The sequence below is a fragment of the Triturus cristatus genome, chromosome 2_1, assembly GCF_964204655.1.
Source record: "Triturus cristatus chromosome 2_1, aTriCri1.1, whole genome shotgun sequence".
Lineage (NCBI taxonomy): Eukaryota > Metazoa > Chordata > Amphibia > Caudata > Salamandridae > Triturus > Triturus cristatus.
Window position 1 is genome coordinate 824144296 of NC_140581.1, and position 21365 is coordinate 824165660.

General features: G+C 44.7%; 1 pseudogene; it reads right to left on the reverse strand.

Moving 5' to 3' along the window:
• Positions 1–7873: 7873 nt before the first annotated feature.
• Positions 7874–8650, reverse strand: LOC146865930 (cytosolic acyl coenzyme A thioester hydrolase pseudogene; annotated as a pseudogene).
• Between the last annotated feature and the right edge of the window lie 12715 nt (positions 8651–21365).

Sequence of the window (21365 nt, forward strand, 5' to 3'; positions counted from 1 at the left end):
TTGGCTATCGTCATGAATAGGAATGCTGAAGAAAGCATTTTTCAGATCTATGACAGTGAAGAAGGTAGCCTTGGGGTCTATTGCTGTCAAAAGCGATGTTATGTCAGGTACCACAGGGTATTGTGGCACTACACATTTGTTTAACTCTCGCAGGTCCATTACCAAATGATATACATGTTCAGCAGTTGGGTCCGTTCTTTTGAGAACTGGAAGAACAGGTGAGTTGCAAGTATTGGAATCTGTCTCTACTACTACCTTGTGTTCAATCAGGTCATTTATTATTTGCAGTACTGCAAGTTCAGCTTGCGGAGGTATTTTATACTGTCTGATTCGTGGCAAAACCACGCCTTCCTTTAGTGTAATTTTGTGAGGTGTGATGTCCATACAGCCTACGTCTGTAGGACTAGTCGCCCATAATGTCTGCGGGATTACTTTGAGTCTGGCATCCAGATCCTTTTCCAGGAATTACCTTTGAAATCTCGCAGGAATAACCTGACACCTTCTGGGGAGCAACATATCACGGCACCCAGTTCTTTCAGTGTTTTAATACCTAATAGATTTTCGGGGCAGGTCTTTGTTGACACTAGATCTGTAGTACGTGTTAGTGGACCCACTCCTATGGAAACATTTTGGGAGACCTTATTTATTACTGTTTTTCCCGAAAAACCTAAGGAAATACTATGTGAGCCGGAGAGAGGTATCCCTGGGACCTCATCATGGTTTATTGTTGTCCTACTGGCCCCTGTGTCAAGGAGGAATTTTCTGTCCTGCCCCAGAATGTGTGCTTGTACATTGGGGCCACGTTGGTCCACCGTGACAGGGATCAGGGGCAAGTCTTTTTCTCTCTCTAGGCCCTTTCATGAGTATTCAGGATATTCAGGGTATATTTCATCATTGCGCTGGTACATTTGAGTTTGTGCGGGGGCGTTAGTAGGGGGTCGGGCCTGTGCCGTTGGGGCTGGGGCCTCATTGTTTCGAGGGGCATAAGGACGGGCTTGCGTTTTTCCTGTTGCTGTATTATGTTTTAATACGGGACACTCCCTGACGAAGTGGCCAGGTTTCTTGCAATAATTACATGACCCTTTTTCAGTGGATTTGTTATTTTTCCCTGTATTGGATACAGTTGTTGTCTGGGCTACCAGGGCTTTCATTTTGGTGTCCTTGACACGCCTTTTATCTTGTTCTTCTTCTTCTTCTTCTTTAATTCTATTGTGGTGATACTGCAGCATTTGTAGCATTTGTTGAGAGGTATTTGCTTGCCAGGTACTCTCAACTTTTTGTAGTCTGTTTTATATTGGGGGAAGGGCATTTTCTACTAATTTTGCCTCAAAACGACGTTGGTATCCATCACTGCCTGAGGAGAGGCCGCTGTTAATGGCGAAACATTTCTGTAGTCTTACAAAATAATCTCCTATTTCTTCATCTAACTTTTGCTTACACGCTGATATTGCGTCCCAATCCTCCTTTTTCGTTGTCAGCAATTTGGGTAACATAAGGAGATCGGGGAATGCTCGTATTAGGGGTCCTAATCCCTCCCCAGGTAGGCGGTCTTGGTCTTCATTCCCTAATGCTGTTCAATTTATAACTGTTCCCCCGTCCAAGTTCCAATCTTTTTCCATTAATTTTTCATAAATTCCCTCGGGAGGAGCACTTTGAGTAATATTTATATATCCGGGAAAGTATAATTTCCTAGACTCAGAATGTCCCTTATTTCTTTATGGAATCCTGCGGGGTCTTTTTCGTGAAGTGGTACTTCTTCATTTCCAATATCTCTAACTTGGTAAGAGGGGTGGATATGTGTACCCGCTCAAAAACGCCATCTGCGCCTTCCCTTGGGTGTACTTCTCGCAGGGGATATTGTCCCTTGTCATAAGTACTTATACCGGACATTTCAATTTCAAACTGTACATAACGTTGTCTCAGATCCAAAACTTTAGTAATGAATTCTTCATCCCTTGTGGACCAAAAACCGTCTGCACAGTCACGTAATAAGTGATATATCGTCTTAGGAGGGGGACATATTTTTTCATATAGTGTTGCCAAATGCTGTAACATGAACATACCCGCTATTCTTTGATCAGACAGGGAGAGGGAGAGGAAGATCTGTCCTATTATATCAGGTTCATAAAGTTGATGCTGGGCAATCCAATCAGTGGCTGAACGTGCTATTTCTTTTTCATGTGGGGTGAAGGGTGGGTCGTCCTCAAGCCAGCGCTCTAAGGACTGGACAGTGCACTGGAACATTTTATTGGAAACGGTATCCGTTCTAGCATTTTTGCATTCAGTTGAGCAGTGAGGGGGAAGGGGAGGGAATCCGGGACGGCGATGGCTACGGGCCAGTCCTACGACAGTAGTTCTCCCTTCCTCTTCTTCCTCACTCGTCTCTTCCGAGATGTTCTCCTGTCCTTCCCTATCTTGATGGATAGTATGGATGCCCGTTATCAATCGTACTACCAATTTATCTAGCTCTTTGTGTTTAGTGAATTTGGACCGTTCAAGTGAGTCACTTAGGTCCAACAAATGGTTAGGCGTCTTGTCATTACTGGAGTCCAATATCCTTAAGAAACAGGTCACCGCAAATTGTAACATGGTCTGTTTGGTCACTATTGTTCTATTTGCTATCATTGTTAACAAGGCCTGTTCATTTTGACCCGTCCGGACGAATTCGTAAACTGAATACAGTTTTTATACATTTCACATTATACATTTCACAATATATTGCAAGTCATTGGGAACAGCCCTCCTAGTTCGTAGCAGAAAGATGTTGCAATTTAGCATTGCTCAAGGCACATAAGCAAAACACAGATAGACACGTACTTTTCAAGGAAACAGCTTGGGTTTTTGTTTATCAGAGGGTGGGGGAGCTGGTGCGTAGGTTATAAACAGACAACCTTGGAGGGAGCTGAAATATGTGACAATCTACGGGCCTCAGTGAATGCTAGGCCAGCTGGCTTCGAAGAGATACTAGATAAGCATTTTTTCTCTGAAAAGAGAAGGCTGGTGGGCCCTTTTTCAGAATCAGCTTAACCACAAAAATGTGTGGGTGTAACTGACCAAGAACTTGTGCAACCTGAGGAGATACGTGAACTGGCTGATCCTGGGCAAGCTGAAGTGAATTCTAAAATGGATGCTGTATCTAAAATGGATGCTGTATAGAATTGTTTTGGAGCAGCAGAGAAAGGAAAGTGTGCGAGGGGACAGAGCCGGGAACGCGATCTTTTAATTTTTATTTTCTCTCCCTATCTCTAGGGAAATTGCTGCCACCAAGGGACTCTAGTCCCTCCTTTTTACTAGCTCTGTAGAGCTCTAGGGCTTCCCTATCTAAGGCCGTCTGCTGCTTTCTGAAGTTGAACTTGTCTTGCTCATACTTCAGCAGTCTCTCTCTCCTCTCCTGAGACGTTTCCCTCCCTCTGTGAGAGGAGACAGAGGTCCCTATAGAGGAGTTGGACTGGACAGATCCCCCTGACAGAGATCTATCCCTTCTAGCCCGCCTCTCAACTCTTCGTGGAGGAATAAAGGAGGGAGCATTATTGTCATCCTCCTCATCCTTATCCAGGAGAGCTGGGTTCACCAGATTCTGGCCATTGTCACCAGTCTGGTCAGGATTAGAGGTAGGGTCAGGGGAATTGCTACCCCCAGGCCCACCCTCACCTGCTGCCCCGCCCATACTGCCTACCCCATCAGAACCACTAGGTCCTGGGAGAACATCCAGCTTGAGTATCTTTATGAGATGCTGGGTGGTTGGGCTTTTGCCTGTCTTCAGCTTCCTAATGGAACATATGGCCCTAAGCTGTGCAAAGGAGAGATCCTCATATCTATAGAGGAGGGGCTCACTGGCTCCTGGCAGGGAACCACTGGTTCCTGGCTGGTTAGATATTACTAATGATGTGGTGTGGTGTATTGCAGTACCTACACTAGTTTGGCCTACTAAACTCTCTTGAGTTGTAGAAAGGGTGTGCTATCCCACACAACTCTAAGTTCAGTAGAACTTACTGTAGCTAAACTTGATATTATATGTGACTTAGGTACCTTTACTGGTTTTCAGTTGATCAATTCAATTGAGATTCTCTGGTAAAACAATAGCAAGCTGGAATCCCACACGCTGCACACCAATGTGAGAAGGTGGCCTGATATATGCTGTCCACTAGTTCTAGTGGGCACCCTGTATCAGTCAAAACAACCCCTTATGGTGAGTTGGTTACAGACAACCTTTATTGAAAGCTATCCTAGTGGTAGCTATGGAGAGCAGCCTTCAGGCTAAGCCTTGAAGGAATGTAAAGCAGCTTGTTTTACCAGTCTATAATCTCTTAAATGATCAAATGAAAGGACAACCACACCAGGTATATATTCAAAATATATGTATTTAAGATAGAACATACCCCTCTAGTCTCTTTATGAGACTGGAGTTCGACGTACGTAATTTACAAGTTAGCAATCAACAGTAATAGCACAAATACACGTTTGGGCCCTAGAGGCGTACCAAACCATATACCAAAAAAGTGGTATAAGAACCACGACTGAACTAGACACAAGGCCTAGAGCCTGTAGAATTGCTGGGACCCCAAGGAACCACCCAAGGTAGTGACACAGGGGACCCACGGGGACTGTGTGCAGTGTGTAAACACGACCGCGGGTTCCTGTTAGCTTCTATGGGCAATGTCGCAGTTGGAAATTTAAAGATTAGGGACACTTAGAAGCGAATCAGGACCAAACCCCTTTGGACTTAAGAAGTTCTAGGGCTAGCACCCACGGGAGCACCAGAGTACTCAAGTTTCCTCACCCAGGGAAGCAAGTTGTATAATTTTCTTTTGGTGTCGGGTCGCGTCGTCGATTACAATGGAACCTGGTGAAGAACTGCTGCTGCCGTGAAGAAGACAAGTGTCCGAAGAGATCAAAGCCTGGATCTAGGATGGAAGGAACCTGAAAGCAGAGGGGACAGAGTCTGGGTCACTAGCCAGTGACCGAGGGCAGGATGGACCAATGCCCACAGATGTCGGGTGCTTCAGGTGAGTTGATGGGTGTCTTGACTCTTCAGCCACGAGGTCCAGGAGGTGCCGATGACAACCAGGAGCTGGATTCCAGCTGCTCACGAAGTTTGTCGAGTGCTGCGGTGTCGGCGACCAGATTGGACCCAACAAGACTTGTCAACGGCAAGTCACTGGAAATCAGAGAAAGGACTGCGGTGCAAACCAGCAAGGTCTGAGGAACTCACCCAGCAAGAGTAAATTGGAGCACATCTGGAGCAACCAGGAAAGTCCAAGTAGAAGAGGAGTTTCCTTTGTGGGGACCTATTAGCCAACGGGCTAGCAATCGCAAAGGAGCCTCAAGTGGTCGCACTTGAAACTGGCCCACAGGTCACTCGTGGAGTGGAGGCCAGCAATCTTCGGTGCAGGAGGTGATCAAGGCTGGGGCTACTCGGAGCCCAAAGCACAACTTTGAGGAATTCCCAGAAGATAGTGCTGCTGCAAAAGTTTACGGTGTCCAGGGGTCACGGTTCCACGTCACCTACGATAGCCACAGGCCTCAGCTTTGCTGTGGACTCAGGGTAGCCTCGGTAAAGTCTAGAAATCCACCTCTGGTGATGCAAAGACTTCGGCATCAAGCGAGAGCTTCAGCGATGCAGACCAGTCAGTTGCTTCTTTGGTGCCTGCCAAGCAGGGGTGTCACTCCTTGAACCTAAGGGAGATTTCTTCCATCTTCTAGTCGAGATAGAAAGTCGAAGGTCCAGGATATATGTTGCAGAGTTTCATCCAGGGTAATCTAAAGTCTCAAGGACTGGGTTCCCATACTTATACTAAGTTTGGGGGTTGGACATAGTCTAGGGTCCCACCTATGGGAGGGTTTGGAAAGAGGGGTGGTTACACCCATTTCCTTTGTCCAGTTTCATGCCAGAGCAGGTGCAGGTAGCCCCTGCAACCGGTTTGAACTGGACTATGTACAGGGACACCAAGTGTGCCCCTAGTGCAGGACTTCAAAGCACCAGAGAGTGCGCCGGCACAGCCCTAATACACATCTGCCTGTCTGGGGAGGTGGTTACACCTCCCTGGGACAGGAAACCTATTGTCCAGGCCTCCCCTGCCAGAGTTTCGGTCAGCAGCAGGAGGCCAGACCCGTGTCTGTGGCAGAGGCCTCCATTTTGTGATGCCAGGGCTCTAGAAAGTCCTACCGGGTTAGACCAGTGTGAACATGTCTCTCCCTCTAGAAGGGTGGAATGCTACCCCTGCTGCCAGAACTGGCGGGGGGGGGTAGTATTCCAAAGCGTTTGCCACCAAACACGACATGTTTCCATGCAGCATCCCAAAGCTAGCATTCACCGCGAGGTTATAATGCATTAAGAGTATATGGTCAGGCTGCACCACAAACATCATCAGAGGAGATACTCCGAACGCTGAAGAGGAGCTCTGCTCATGCAGGGGCACCCTCTCACATAAAAACCAAGCACTCTGCTTTCAGGATTGTTAAAGCCTGCCATAGGAGTGGCTTATAGGTTTTATATGTGTGTGCAATGGTAGTGATATTGGTAGCCTATACCACTGTAAGGGGTGCAACCACACCCTTACCCAGGCTGCAGTAGCAGACCTGTGGTGCCATTTTGGAGTGCTTCCCAGGGGTGGCATAATACATGCTTCAGCCCCTGGTAGGCCTCTGAGGTACCAATGCCCTAGGTACATAGTATACCACATACTAGGGGCTTATAAGGCACTCCAGAATCCAATTAGAAATGTACCTAATGTACATGCAAACCATTTTAGAGTGGAAGCAGCTAGGCTGTGGTCCTGATTAGCAGGGCCACAGCCAGACTAAGGTCGAAAAACAGTGAAACACCAGCAAAAAGTGGGGGTACCCATGTGAAGCAGATCCTACTCTCCTTATATATATATATATATATATATATATATATATATATATATATATATATATATATATATATATATATATATATATATATATATACATATATATATATATATATATATATATATATATATATATATATATATATATATATATACATATATATTTAGAGCAAGAGAGAGAGAGACAAATAAACAGAGAAAGATTTCCAGACAATAAAGTACTGTGCAGTATAATCGCTTTTGGTTCACATACAGTACATAAGTTAACACTGGACATAGGTTAACACTGGTAACATTAATGTTGAACAATACTAGTTTTGACAGTGTAGTTTTCGGAACAATGGCATTTTTAGGTCGAGCATCCGAGACCGCTTGTATATACTTTAGTATATACTTATATGCATATGTACTTTGTGGTCTCTGAAGATCAGCCCTAGGACTTGTCTGTTTCCGCTTAGGGACCTTTTTTTCTGTTCAACTGTCTCTATTCAAATGTCTTGATAGAAACGACCAGCAAGGGTCATTAAAATACCAGAATTGCTTTCAGCTTGTTCAACTGCCTCTATTTAACTTTCTTGATAGAAAACGACCAGCAGAGATCAGTATAATACCAGAATCACTTTAGCATTCTCTAGATTCCAGTCCATAGAAATTGTCTTCCACGAGCATCCGTAGAGAATAATTTTTTTTTCAAATCTTGTATTTTCAGTGATGTGATGACCGAAGGCCCTGATTTTATATTAAAAACAGAGCATTGGACTATATAATTTCCCGCTGAACGGCAATATTTCTCTCCATGTCTCCATGTCCATACCTGGCGTGTCACGCAGTTATTCTTACTATCCCACCATGTTAAAGAAAAGTAGATGTTTCAGCACCCAGGCTAATGTGCTGCAAAGCTAAATACATATAAGGTCCCAAAGGAGAGACCGATTGCATTGCAAATGCTTGTTTTATAACTTGACACTTTGATTCCAAATGCATTTACTAATATCGCTTGAGGATTTGCTGAAGCACTATTGCTGGATGGGAGATTGCACCTCTCTTTGTCGTTTGGCTTTGTTCTGCAGTTAGAGTCCTTTTCCCCCTTCAAAACGCCTTTTCTCTTCATCATTTTCTAGCAGCACTTGTGGCACCCGGAAGGGTTTTCCTTCTTTACTGAGCGATATGTAGGTGAAGAATACACTGACTGCCCAATAGCATATCTCTAGACATCATGCGTCCCGAAATAGTAATGATACAGCCCTTCTTTGTCTTGTGATGAAAGTTGATAGCATCTACTGATTTTGTAACAGCATTAGTCTTGCAATGACGTACAGCTACAATTTCTGCCACTTCATCCATTAGCTTTAAGGTAACACCTCCATGCACACAGCCATGCAAATTGATATCTGATGGCACCGCCAAATGAATCAGGCTCGATTGACTATAGCCCACTTTATAGCATTCTGGATTGATTACAACCAAAACAATCTCCCCATTTCTCTGTTTTGTTTCCGGATATTCAAGTTTTTGAGCTTTGCATCTCTTTTTTAATTCCTCCTCCTCATTACTGCTTGAATACTCAATAGGGAGTACATTGATTATCTTGTCCGCATTCTTAAGGGATAGAGGCATAAACCACTGAGTTGCTCTGTTAGTCATTTTTTGGCACCTATTTGAATGTTTTCGGCAAGCACAATAACTTGAACTTCAACAGAGGCCCTCATTATGATATCAGGCGGACCATGGGTCAGCAGGTCTACAATACCAATTAGGATGAGACCAAACATAGTACTGTTGGAAACTTCCATTTATCAGTGGGAGCTTGTGCGGCAGGCTTGAAACGCACACAGCACAAGCTCCCATTGAAAAAGTTTGTGAACATCCCTGCACCGTGCGGCAGGCACTTCATGGTGCCTGCCACATGGTGCAGGGATGTTGACCCCCAGGCTCAAATGCAGAGGGACAGGGGGGAAGGGTCCCCCAAAGTCATTTTCCGACAGCCAATCCATGTCAGAAAGGCCGCCATGGATTAACTCTCAGAAACCAACATCTTAATCCCAACTGCGTTTCCACCCTCCTTAAGGGATTATGGTGCCTTGTTGGAACTGCGTCATATTCCCCTGCCAGTTTAACCTCTGATCGCCGCCATCCTAATGCGTTGGTCGGACTTTAAGCTTACCATGTCAAGAGGAAAGCATTTGACCAGTTTTTGGAGGCTTTCCACCAGACATCGTAATGAGGGCCAGAGTGTTTTGAGGTGGAGGGGATTTCTGCGCTCACATGAATCACTTCTCCAAGTCTTTATTTGTTTATTTGTTTGGATAATAAAAACCCATGCAAACATTTTTAAAACCTTAAAAACACATTGTACAGTACATTTGGTTCCTGTTGAACGGATAAAATATGTATTCTACTTCAAAACCTGGTGGAGATTTATCCAGTTATGAATAGTGCCTAAATCCCTTGATTATATAACAACATAAAGTGCAAAAACAGTGATAATAAAACCTGTTTAAAATATACTCCACTTTATCTGTTTCCTTATTGCGGTAATGCTATGTGCAGTCAATTAGAATGCACTACATACAATAAAAACTTTGTCCAATTTTCTATGTTGGTGCACGTTCCTTTTTTTATCTTTTCAATCCGCAGTTACATTTTTTTTTTTTTAGATAAAACTGTTCTGTAGTGTAGTTCCTATAGTACCCTCATGCAGGACCTGTGCTTTTGGATAACATACACTGTGGGTCAGGTGGTAGACTGATTCTGTGCACCCCCACCGCTTGTGTTAGCCGTGTTTTGCATTAGCTAGCTCACAGTGCCACTAGAATCTCCTTTTATCAGAGAGATTAGTTTTTGGCAACCTCAGAACACAACAAATCCTGATTCCTCAGACTAATGGAAACAATATACTACTTTTCACCCAGTCACTCGTGCTTGCTCATTTTCTCTCAGAGAGATACACGGAGGAAACAGTTGAGCGTGTTTACAATAAGAATTTATAGTACCGTTATTCTACTCTTGTAAAATATATGCGCTGCAACAGCTGTTAAACAGTAGCAAAGATATAGGATCAGCAGTACAGTGAATACAAAGGAATAGTACAGTTCTACCGTTTTACAATAGTTATGAACAGATACATGAATATAAAATGCATTTATAAAAGATATTGTGTACTCCTACGATGCCTGTCTAGATGTACCTAAGTGTACCTAGCATGTGAGTAGGTGCGAAAGAGCCTAAGCCTAAGAGCCTAAGAGCCAAGAATCCCGCTAGGATTTATTCAAACCCCATTACCTGAAATAGTGAGAGTGTTTGACTTCGTCCTGGACTCACATTTAACACCCCGCAAGGGATAGTCAGACCACTGTCAGCTGCAGCGATTGCATGTCGGAGCCGCAGTGTCTCTGGTCAGTGTGTCGGCGTGAAGTCTCGGTCCCTCCTTTTTACTGATAGCAAGAAGTGCTGTATTTATTAAGGGTGGGCGTAGTTCGCGAAGTAGCACTTCGCGAAGCTACGCAAAGTGAAGTTCGCACTACGCGAGCTACGCGTAGCACTTCGCGAACTGCGTAGTAACATGTTCGCACTGTGCAAGATGTTGTTTTCAATGATTGCACAGTGCGGACAAGCAACCGGCACTGTGCAATCATTGAAAATGGCATCTTGCACAGTGCGAGCTGTAGTTTTCTGCTGCTCGAGTAGATTTTTACCCGAGCGGCAGCTTTCTCAACGCGAACTGGTAGTTTCTCATCGCGAGCGGTCGCGAGCATACGCGACCCCTCGCAATGAGAAACCTGACCTCCGCGCATTGGGAATCTCACCGGGAGGTTTATTTTCTATGCTCGTGATCGCCAACTTGATGTTGCTGATCGCGAACAAGGAAAAAGTCTCGCCGGGATGTCATTGCTTGCTCGCGGTCGCCAACTTGACGTTGAGGACCGTGAGCAAGCAAAAAATGACCGCAGCACTACGCAACACTACGCTACGCGTGTTCGCACTGTGCTACGTGTAGTTTGCGTAGTGCGAAGTAGCGCGAACTTCGCAAACTACGCGAGCGTAGCGTAGTGCTTCGCCAAGGCTTAGTATTTATACAGTCCATGTGCATGTGTTAGCTATTGTTTAGTATGAGGATGACGTTGGGGATTAAACCTTGTTGCGTGGATAGGAGAGGTGAAGTATACACCCCCGGGTATCGTTCTCATAAACTATTCATATGCGCTAAGGATGACATCTTAGCAATATCGATTGGGAATAACCCTCCCTCAGCATGGAAGTATGTGAAAGGTTTCGTCCATAAAAGGCGTCAGTCCTTATAAGGTGTTCAGTCCCTGTAAGGCAGTATGTCCTTATTAGGAGTTATGACCTTATAAGGCTTGTTCATATGAAATGAAGGGGAGATGATGTAGGGAAAGTTTACGATGTTTCCTGGACCTATATTAGGGTACCGATATGAAATATAACACCTACTCCTCCTAATACTAAACAATAATAATACACAATTTGAGATACACATTTATAACGGTGTCAGTGTATAAGATTTATAAATGAGTTGTTTAAAATGTTTCTAAAAACGTTTAAAAAGCATTTAAAAACAGTTTAAAAAACAAGAAGAGAGAAAAAATGTTCCCTTGAAATATGTTATTTGTTGTAAAGTTCTGCAAATCACAGTTCGAAATGGGTTCGATCACACAAGTTGAACTACTGCAAGCGTACTTAGAAGGCCATGCTTTCTGAAAGTGCCAATTTGAAAAAAGTTATTTTGAAGAAAAAGGGGGGTTCCTACAGATCTTGGTTTAGACACTGGATCATTGGCATGGGATTATCCTTTTTCTGACAGCCCACTCCCCCAGGTACCTCGCAAGACTCAGTGCTTCATCCTCTGGAGCCTAAACCTACCCCCCCTTCTGGGGAGATTTCATTAGCTACAATTTACAAAATATTAATGGCTCATCGGGAGGAGATGCGACAGGAGAGCGCCCGTGCGCAGGGGGCATGTCGCAGGGTCCAAAACTCCCTGCGCAGAGTTATCAAGACGTGCACGGACATTGCTTCTAGGGTTACAGAAGCAGAATCCCGGATCTCTACCCTTGAAGACGATCTAGTGTCTCACAAAGCTACCATTGATTCAATCCAGACACAGAGGGTTGACATTCAAGGAAAAACTGATTGTTATGGAGATCCGGGCACGGAGGAATAATCTTAGAATATTGGGGGTCCCCGAGGGCTTGGAGGGTCAAGACATCCGCCAGTTTGTTATAGATTTATTCACAGAAGCATTTCCAGAGATGAAGGAGTGGGACTGGCGGCTAGAGATCCAGCGTGCCCATGGCTTTCCCTTTAAAGTAGAGCACCGCCCGGATCAGTCTGATAATAGACCGCGTGCTATCTTAAGTGTTTGCATAATTTTTTGGCAAGAGAAAAGCTTTTCGATCTGGCCAGGCCTGACAGGCAAAGGTCTGGGAAGGGCTGTCAGTTTTTTGTTAGGCCGGACTTCTGTCCAGCTACAGTAGAGCGGAGGTGGCAGCTCCGCCAGTTGATTGCACCCTTTCAGTCTAAGGGAGCACAAGTTATCTTGTTAGCCCCTTCTAAACTTAAAACTATTTTTCAAGGCCAGGCAAGATTTTTTGACTCCGAGATACAGGCTAAAGTATACTTGGATACGTTATAATGAATGTACAATGTAAAGGGAGACATTTTGAATCTTGCAATGTTACTTGGTCTTCTTTTCTCTTGCTTTTTTGGGTCTTTTTTGTTTTTGTTTTGGGCAGAGACTCCTGGGGGGGGGTCCTTGCTTATACCGCTCCCACATCATCGGGATTACGATCCCTGCCCTGTTTGGGGGGAGGTTTGGGTATGGGCGATGGGGTGGGTTAGTAGGGGTGTGGGGGGGAGGGTGGGTTCAGGGTGTATGTAAAAAATAAGCTTGACATTTATCTTTTTCTCTATGACAATCTTGGTTTAAATCAGCAAATTAAAACTGTGATGCTCTTCTTTAGATTTTCTCATGATAATGGATAAATTCTCTATTGCCTCATGGAATGTTTGTGGTCTCAACAACAGGAAGAAGCGAGCTTTATTTGCACAGGTTATTCAAGCTTTTCATTTAGAGGTACTCTGTTTGCAGGAAACCCATGTTCCTTGGAATAATAGAGATTGTCTTAAAATTCCAGGGTTTGATCTGATAGTATGTTCTCGACAGACCTCCATGATAAGGGGGGTGGCTATTCTAATGAAGCGTGGGATTGGATCATGTCCAAGATATAACCAAGATGCTGGGGGCAGGTGGGCAATTGTGCAGCTTTTGATTAATGGCTCAACCTTGACAGTGTGTACTGTGTACAACTCAAATTTGGATGATCCTGAACTACAAGACTCTTTAAACATCGAATTGGCTTTATGGCCCCAGCCTATCTGTCTCTGTGGGGACTTTAATATCAATTTGTCAGCCAACTTTAATATATTTGGTGGGCAGGTCTATTTTGGTCAAAAACCCAGAGTATATAGAGCTCTGCAAGCCCTTGTCCAAGAACATTTTATGACTGATCTATGGTTTCATTACTGTAAAGATAAAGACGGCTCCACCTACTTTTCTGCCCCTCATAAACAAATTATCCGTCTGGGTTATTTTTTGTTTCGGATCAGTTGGCATCTTGCTCGTCAATCTCAATCTTCCCTAGAATTCTGTCAGACCACAATCCTTTGGTCATTAAATGCACTATATCAGCTGATATGAGAACTCCAAGACCTTGGACTTTCGAGCGGAAACTGATATTAGACTCAAACTATATTGACCATATGAGATCATGGGTAATTGAATTTCTGAATATTAATAGAGGCTCGGCCCCCAACAATATAGTCTGGGATTCGTTTAAGGCTGCTATTCGTGGGGAGACTAAACGTTTTTCTTTCTTTCGGCAAAAGCAAATACGGGATCAAACTAAGGATCGGATCGATGAATTACGTAGAGTTGAAACTTTACTTACTAATACGATTAGGGAGGGCGGGGATATAACTCCAATTCAGACGCAGGTAGCACGAATTAAAGTCTCAGTGCAGGAGTTTTTTGGGCAGGATTTAGCGGCTAAATACCTGCAGTATCGCTCAACAATGTTTGAGTATGGTGAGAAATCTGGGCAGGTCCTGGCCAAGCGGCTCCAGCAGCGTGGATTAGCTAATCGTCTCATTAGGATTCAGGATCCTCTGGGGGTTATTCATGAGACCCCTGAAGGGGTCTTGTCAGTTTTTTCTGAATGTTATCGTTCTTTATATACTGAGGAACTCGCTTCTTATACAATAGATTTCGAATTTGCTGCTTTTATTGAGGGACTTAAAACAGTTAAAATCTCAGATCACCAAAATACGGTTCTTGCCGCCCCAATCCAGTGGGATGAAGTGGAATTAGCATTGAATTCACTGGCTAGTGGGAAGGCAGCGGGCCCCGACCTTATCCCATTGGAATTCTATGGTATATTTCGGTCAGAAATTCAGGAGGATCTTTTAAGGATCCTTAGAGATGCCCAGCTCGGGTCTATTCCAGACTCCTGGCATTATACATCAATTATTTTGTTAAAAAAAAAGGATAAACCCGAGTTGGATCCCGCTTCATTTCGTCCGATTTCGTTAATAAATACGGACAGCAAAATCTATTCAAAGATCTTGGCGACTAGATTTGCTTTGGTTATACCCCCTTTAGTCTCTATTCGGCAACATGGATTCATCCCCGGAAGAGACACGACGGATCATGTCCGCCGTGTTATTACTCTTCTGGACTGGGCGCAAGCTACTCATTCCCCTCTTGGTGCAATCCTGTTGGACGCCGAAAAGGCGTTCGATAGGGTTGCCTGGGGTTTCTTGTGGAGGGTTCTTCTGTGAAAGGGGTTTTCCCCGAATTTTGTTCATGCCCTCCAATCACTTTATATCGCCCCTCAAGCATTTGTGTCAATTTCAGGGACCTCCTCAAGGTCGTTTGCGATAAACAGGGGTACAAGACAGAGCTGCCCCTGCTCGCCCCTGTTATTTGCTCTCTCTATATTGATCCCTTCCTAAATAAATTAGAGCTCTCTAGTAAGATTTTGCCTGTTAAGATCAACGCGGTTGATTTTAAGGCACTAGCTTATGCCGATGAAATCATAGTCATAACTAGTAATGTGACATCTTCATTTTCGGCCATTAAGACCCTTGCGCATTCTTTTGGGCGCCTCTCAGGATACAAGCTCAATGTCCAGAAAACCCAGATTATCCATTCATCAACTATGGCATCCACGGTAATACCGGTGGTACAAACTGCAACGTATCTGGGGGTCAAAATCTCAGCAGCAGTAGAACAGATACCCGATATGAATATTCTGCCTATTATAGATGCCGCCAATTCTACGTTACGTAGGTTAAATAACTTACATCTTTCCTTATTCGGTAGAAGGAATGTACTAAAAATGCTGATTTTGCAGAAATGTTTGTATATCTTTAGGACTATTCCTCAGTCTAGTCTTAGCAGAGCAGAAAGATGCTGCAATAGATTCATGTGGAGTTATCGTATGCCTCGTAGAGCCGCTAAGTGGATGGTCCTCACATTGGATAGAGGAGGGTGGTCAGTGCCTAGTCTTTTGTTATGCAACTGGGCTGCCTTACTTCAGCATCTGGCTCCCCCACTTTTTGGCTCGCGTGGTTTACTTCCTTTATCTTGCAGTCCCTCTATTTTTGAGATCGGTTTAGGACAAGAGGCCAAGGGGTTACTCCTTAAGGTTCTTGAGCCGAGTTATTACAAGAAAACCAAATTTAAGGTTATTGCAGCTATGTATTCTGTTTGGAGGAAGGTATGTCGGAAATGGTCCATACCTAAAATACATTTTTACACTCCTCTGGCTGCTGCTACGCTTTTACCTTCAATCTTTCAAGACTCAGTTACAATCAGGTAGGGATCTCATGGTATCCTTACGTTGGGAGACTTACTGTATGAGGGTAAGATGGCTTCTTTTGCATTTTTAAAAGATAAGTATGCTTTGGCTTCGATTTTTTTAAATACTTGCAGTTACATAGCTATACAGATCGTCTTGCAATTATTTCTCCTAACGCATTAATTAGGAATATTCAATCAATCAATCAATCAATATGAACTTTATTCGGATAAAAACAACATATCCATAAAAGTGCAGTTAAAAAACATTATTTACAATTGGACATAGAAGAAATTAGTCCGAAATCATAGAATTACGAAAACGTACAGCCATTTTTAAAAAGGATCCAACTCGGAAACATAATTCATCATTATCAATTGCAAGCATCAACTCATAGGCTATTTTATAATCAGTTACGCATCGGGATTTAAAGTACGGAATCAGAAATTTTTTCGTGAGCGGTAAATAAAAGGAACAAAAGAATGAGAAATGTAACATTGATTGTTTCAGATTGTGGGTACATGGACAGGGGGTGTGATCAAGGTTCAGAGAATAGCCAGTTGGAAAAGACAGTAAGTATTTCATGGTGTCGGTCCTTAGCCTGAAGAATAGACCCCGTTCCCAACAGCCAACAGGTTTTAAGAGATATGTAGGCATTACTGTGGATACATGCTCTATTCGCATATATCTAGCAACGGAGGTTTTATTATGTTCAGCTGCTAGCCTAGTTTCTTTATACGATGCATAGAGTAGTTTTTCCACAGTTTTAATGCTTGGAGGGTTGTGGGCTAAAGGGTTTATAAAAAGGTGTTCCAAATTCAGGCTAATTAAGCTTTTGTGGACTCCGGCCAACCATGATATGACCAGCCCTCTGTCACATTTTAAACAATCCAGGATAATTTCCCTAGTCAGTTGTGCGGCCGGGTTTTTCCAAATCCTAAGCCAGAATAATGTCGGGCGTGCCTTAATAAAATCCTCTATATAGGATAAGTGAAGCTCGCCGTGGCAAGCATATGTAGATGAGGAAAATGGGGCACCCAATATTTTGCGACAAAACCTGTTCTCTTCTCGTTGGATAGGTGAGCTGGCAGTGTTCCCCCATACCTCTGCGCCGTACGTAACGGTTGGAATGCATTGTTGTCTGTAAATTTTGACAATAGCAGGCACTACCTCTATGTTTTTGGGTTTGGGTAGCCTGAGAATTGTATTAATGGAATTAATAAATTTCCTATTGCAATGGGCAATGTGATCATTCCACAAACCGTTAGATGCAAAAACCCAGATACGGAAAAGTGCTGGTGCTAGACAATCTGGTAGAGTTAGATACAATAGAAAGGTTAAAATACTTCTTAGTCCCACATGACATTAAAAATGATTTCTTAAAATTAGTACACAGGTCTAATGTTGCCATAAATTCCACAAAACCGTTGACCAAAGCTCTCAGGGCATTAGGGGTACGCCCCATTAGCACAGCATCATCTGCATAAAGCAGCGCGGGGATTTTATTCCCGTCGATGCTAGGGACGTCCTCAGTTAGGGGCAGTAGAGATTTAGATAGGTCATTGATGTATAAAATGAATAGGAGGGGGCCAAGACACAGCCCTGTCTGACCCCCCTACCAATTTCAATTGGCTTAGAGACCTCACCATTCCTTCCAATGCGAACCCTGGCTTTCAGGTCTCTGTGTATATATGCTAAAAAAGGAGACTAATGAGTCGTCAAGGCCGAGAATTAAAAGGGTTTTCCACAGCTGGGATCTGTTTACAAAATCAAAGGCTGAGGTAAGGTCCATGAATGCCAGATACATTGGTGTTTTCTTAGCTACGGTGTATTTACTGACAATCAGGTGAAGATTCAGGCATTGTTCAACAGTGCCGACCCTACTCCTAAAACCCAATTGAGACCGATGCAGGACCTTGTTATCCTCAGCCCATGAATTAATTCTGTTAAATAACACCCGTCCCAGGATTTTTAGGGTGTTATCAATCAATGAGATTGGCCTATAACAGCTCGGGTTGAATCGGTCTCCTTTCTTAAAAATTGGGACAATAGTGCTAACTGACCAAGTGTCTGGGATAGATGAGTTGGTGAGATTGTTAAAAACATTCGTAAGAAGTGGCGCCCAAAAATCAGGTTTACTTTTAATAATATTAAGAATATTCTTATGGATTTAATTCTGAGGAAGGCCCGCTTGAGTGCCCTTTACCAAAGCTTATTAAAGGGCCTTCCTGACGATCTTCCCTCTCAGAAAGCAAAACTAGAAGCCAAATTTGGTAAGGCAGGTATAGATATTATTCATGCACTGGACTTGTCCAATTCTGTACTGATCTCGGGGAGCTTACGTTCTCAAAATTATATGGCGTTGTTCGACTTATATTATACTCCAGCAAAAATCTCAAAATGGGGAGGGAGTGGTGTTCAGGGGTGTCCTAGATGCGGTTTGGCGGCAGCCAATGATGTACATATGTTTTTTTCATGTGTTAAACTACGTACATTCCTTTATGATATCCAGTCGTTTATTAACAAATCACTTAACATTCAGATAGAACTCTCTGCCGAATTAGTAATTACGGGGTGTGTGACGGACTCAAGCCTAGATAGACCATTTTTTGAATCTGCTTTTCTTTGTATTGCAATGTCTTTAATCCGTTTGTGTATAACCTCCGAATGGATTAACCACTTACCTCCAACTTTTTTGGATTGGAGAGCAAGAATTCTCGCCCTTTATAATTTGGAATCAGCTGTGTTTCTAAAAAGCAGGAAAAGGAGGCAGGAGAAGGGTTTAAGGATTTGGGCGCCCTTTTTGGCTTGGTATAATAAGTAGAATTTGTTGGTTTTCTGTTATTGATGTTGAGACAATTTGTGTTAGCAAATCTATATTTCGTTTTTACTGCCATGAATGTCTATGGTCTGTGCTTTTTTCCTTTGTTTTTGTCAAGCGGAAATAAAAAAATTAAAAAAAATAAAAATGAAGAAAAAGGGGAAAGAAAAAGTTCTGAATTCGTTCCCAGCACATGGTGAGCCAGATTTAGATTAAATGTCCTGGCTAGGAGACATAACATTATCGCTGCCTGCTGCCACAGGGGACAAACACTGCAGTACCTCGCATAGCACGTCAAAGGTGCATAGATGAAACTCCTCGCTGCCAACAGCTGGTGTGGAGGCATTCGATACCTCGGTGCCAATGCTGGAGCTGAAATGCAATTCAGTAGAAAATGGCACCTGCGGATCCTCAAGGAATGCATTTGTCAAGATGGGAATACACTGAGGACAGAGTCGAGCATGGGACCGCAGTGGTTCCAGCCTGGAGTCTAAGTCCGCTGGCGTCTCCATTAGAGGTGTCAGACAGATGTCCAACGCGCATTCTCCTCCGCAGAACAGGCACCCAAAGACAGGTACGATGCAGTCCTCAAAGACTGGTCTGACGGATAAGAACCAAGAAGCACTTAGTTCTTGTAGGCGAGGTGCACCCAGATGCTGTATCATGTGCTCACAGTAGAATCTCTCTAGGAGATCTTTTGCAATCTCGCTGGCGGATGGTCTGTCCATTGCGCTGCAGGTAGACGATAATCAGGATTCCAGCTACAGCGAGCAGAATCAGAGGTAGATCCCCAAAAATGCTACCAAATACGGAGTGTATAAAGTTAGGAATAACTCTGAGGATTGTCTGGAAGATGCTAAGAAATCCTGACCCTATGGTCTTAAATATGTGTACAATACTGCTCGTATCTGACATGTTAGAGATACGTCCCACCATTTCTACGAAAATGTAGGGGACAGTTAGTACGTATAAGTGCCTGTATCTCTGTCGAGGTCCTTGCGACTTGAAGTTCAATGGTTTCTCGAGCGGAGGGTAAGGGTACGGTCTGCTGTAAAAGTATGGCTTTCATTCTGCTCAAAGCATCAAACTGTATAAAAGAAACATTCAGTGAAGGCCTTGACTGTATTTGTCGGAGGAAACAATACTTGCATACAGCGTCTCCCTGACTGTATTTGCCGGAGGAAACAATACTTGCATACAGCAAGTAACCCTGGTGTTCACGGTGACCAGATAGGCAATGCCCGGAAGCATCCCACAGCAACCTTGATTGTTCAGCATCAAGTAACTCCCATTCGAAAGTAACTCGAACACTGGCGTGATCACGGCAGATGGAGTCCCTTTCATTTGGCAAGACAGATTCGCAATTGAACCATTACAAGCTCTGTGCAAAATAATATCTTGGCACATGAGAGAACCGCTTAAAGCATTCTTGCAGTTAGTACCATTAAGAAACACTTCCTGATCCCCACTCCGGCATTGAAATCTATATGGTAAATCCCAGGATTTCTTAATGTATTCTTTACCCAATTGTTCGTATCTGCCTGTCTGCCTTTGCTCAAGGCAATAGTGAAACTGAGAGGTCGTGACCAGGAGAGTGATTTGGCCGTTGTTGGACCCGGCCTCGTGGCGTGGTCCTTAACCCCCTGGATTGTGCCCGTTCCCCGCCCCGGCCGTCACAGGCCCCCCGTCTGAACTGCACCAAGGCCCTTCACCCGGAGCTGCACGTGGACGCATACTCCTCGTGGCTCCGCCATCTTGTTGGCATCCACGTCACACCGTGCACCAGCCGGCGCGACCCCGCTCAACCCAGCCTCGACCCCGGCGAAGCCCCGACATCGAGGCACCACGAACTAGCCAGGGGGTGCCGCAGGAACCATTCATTGCCCCCGGCGGAGGACAGTATCGACGGGACCCCCAACTGTCCTCCCCTCTCGAGGTGTGATCGCCCTGCAACTCCCATGGGCCTGGCGCCTCTCCTGCTGGGCGTCTGGCCACCTCCACCCGGCCACTCCGCCCCCTCGGGCGCATAGGTCCGGACATCAAAGGGCTCCAGACCTATATCTGGGGCGACCCCACCACAGCTCGGCAGTTGTATCCCGGAGTCGAGAGCCCTGCTGATTGAATCGCGGCTGACCCTACGGAGAAGAACTCTTGTCGGAACCATCACGAGCCCTGCTGACTGCGTCGCGGCTCCTTCCTGTGAACCCTTTCTGAACCACCTGGAACATCGGAGCCCTGCTGACGCCGTCGCGGCCCAACCTCGCTGAAACCTCCCTCGGAGCCCTGCTGACGACGTCGCGGCTCGAGCTGAGCAGAAACCATCTTGAGAGCCCTGCTGATTGGATCGCGGCTCTCCACGAACTGTACGCCAGAGCCCTGCTGACGCCGTCGCGGCTCAACCCCTCCGAGATCCGGAGGTCCTCCAGCTTGAGGATAAGAACTGGGCCCCAGGTACCCTCGTACCGCATTCCTGCCAAAGACTGTCCCGCTACCCCGACCCTTCCAAAGAGACACTGAGACTTTTGGTGGATCCCTCGATCCCCTTCGTGTAAATATTGCCCTCGTAACCTTTTTATTGCTGATAAAGAATTGCTTGTCACAAGACAACCTCCTTGAGTCCTGTGTGGTGGTGTTACTGTGCTAGTACGTGATAGGAGAAGGATCTCTCAGGAGACTTCTCGGCAGCGCTCGGCTACTTCGTGCAGTGTGAGGGCCCCCCCCTTGGTGGTCGCACCGACTCCTCGGGGTCCGCCTTCCAACATTTGGTGGCCAGCGACGGGATCCGAGCCGAACGCAGTACGTACCAGC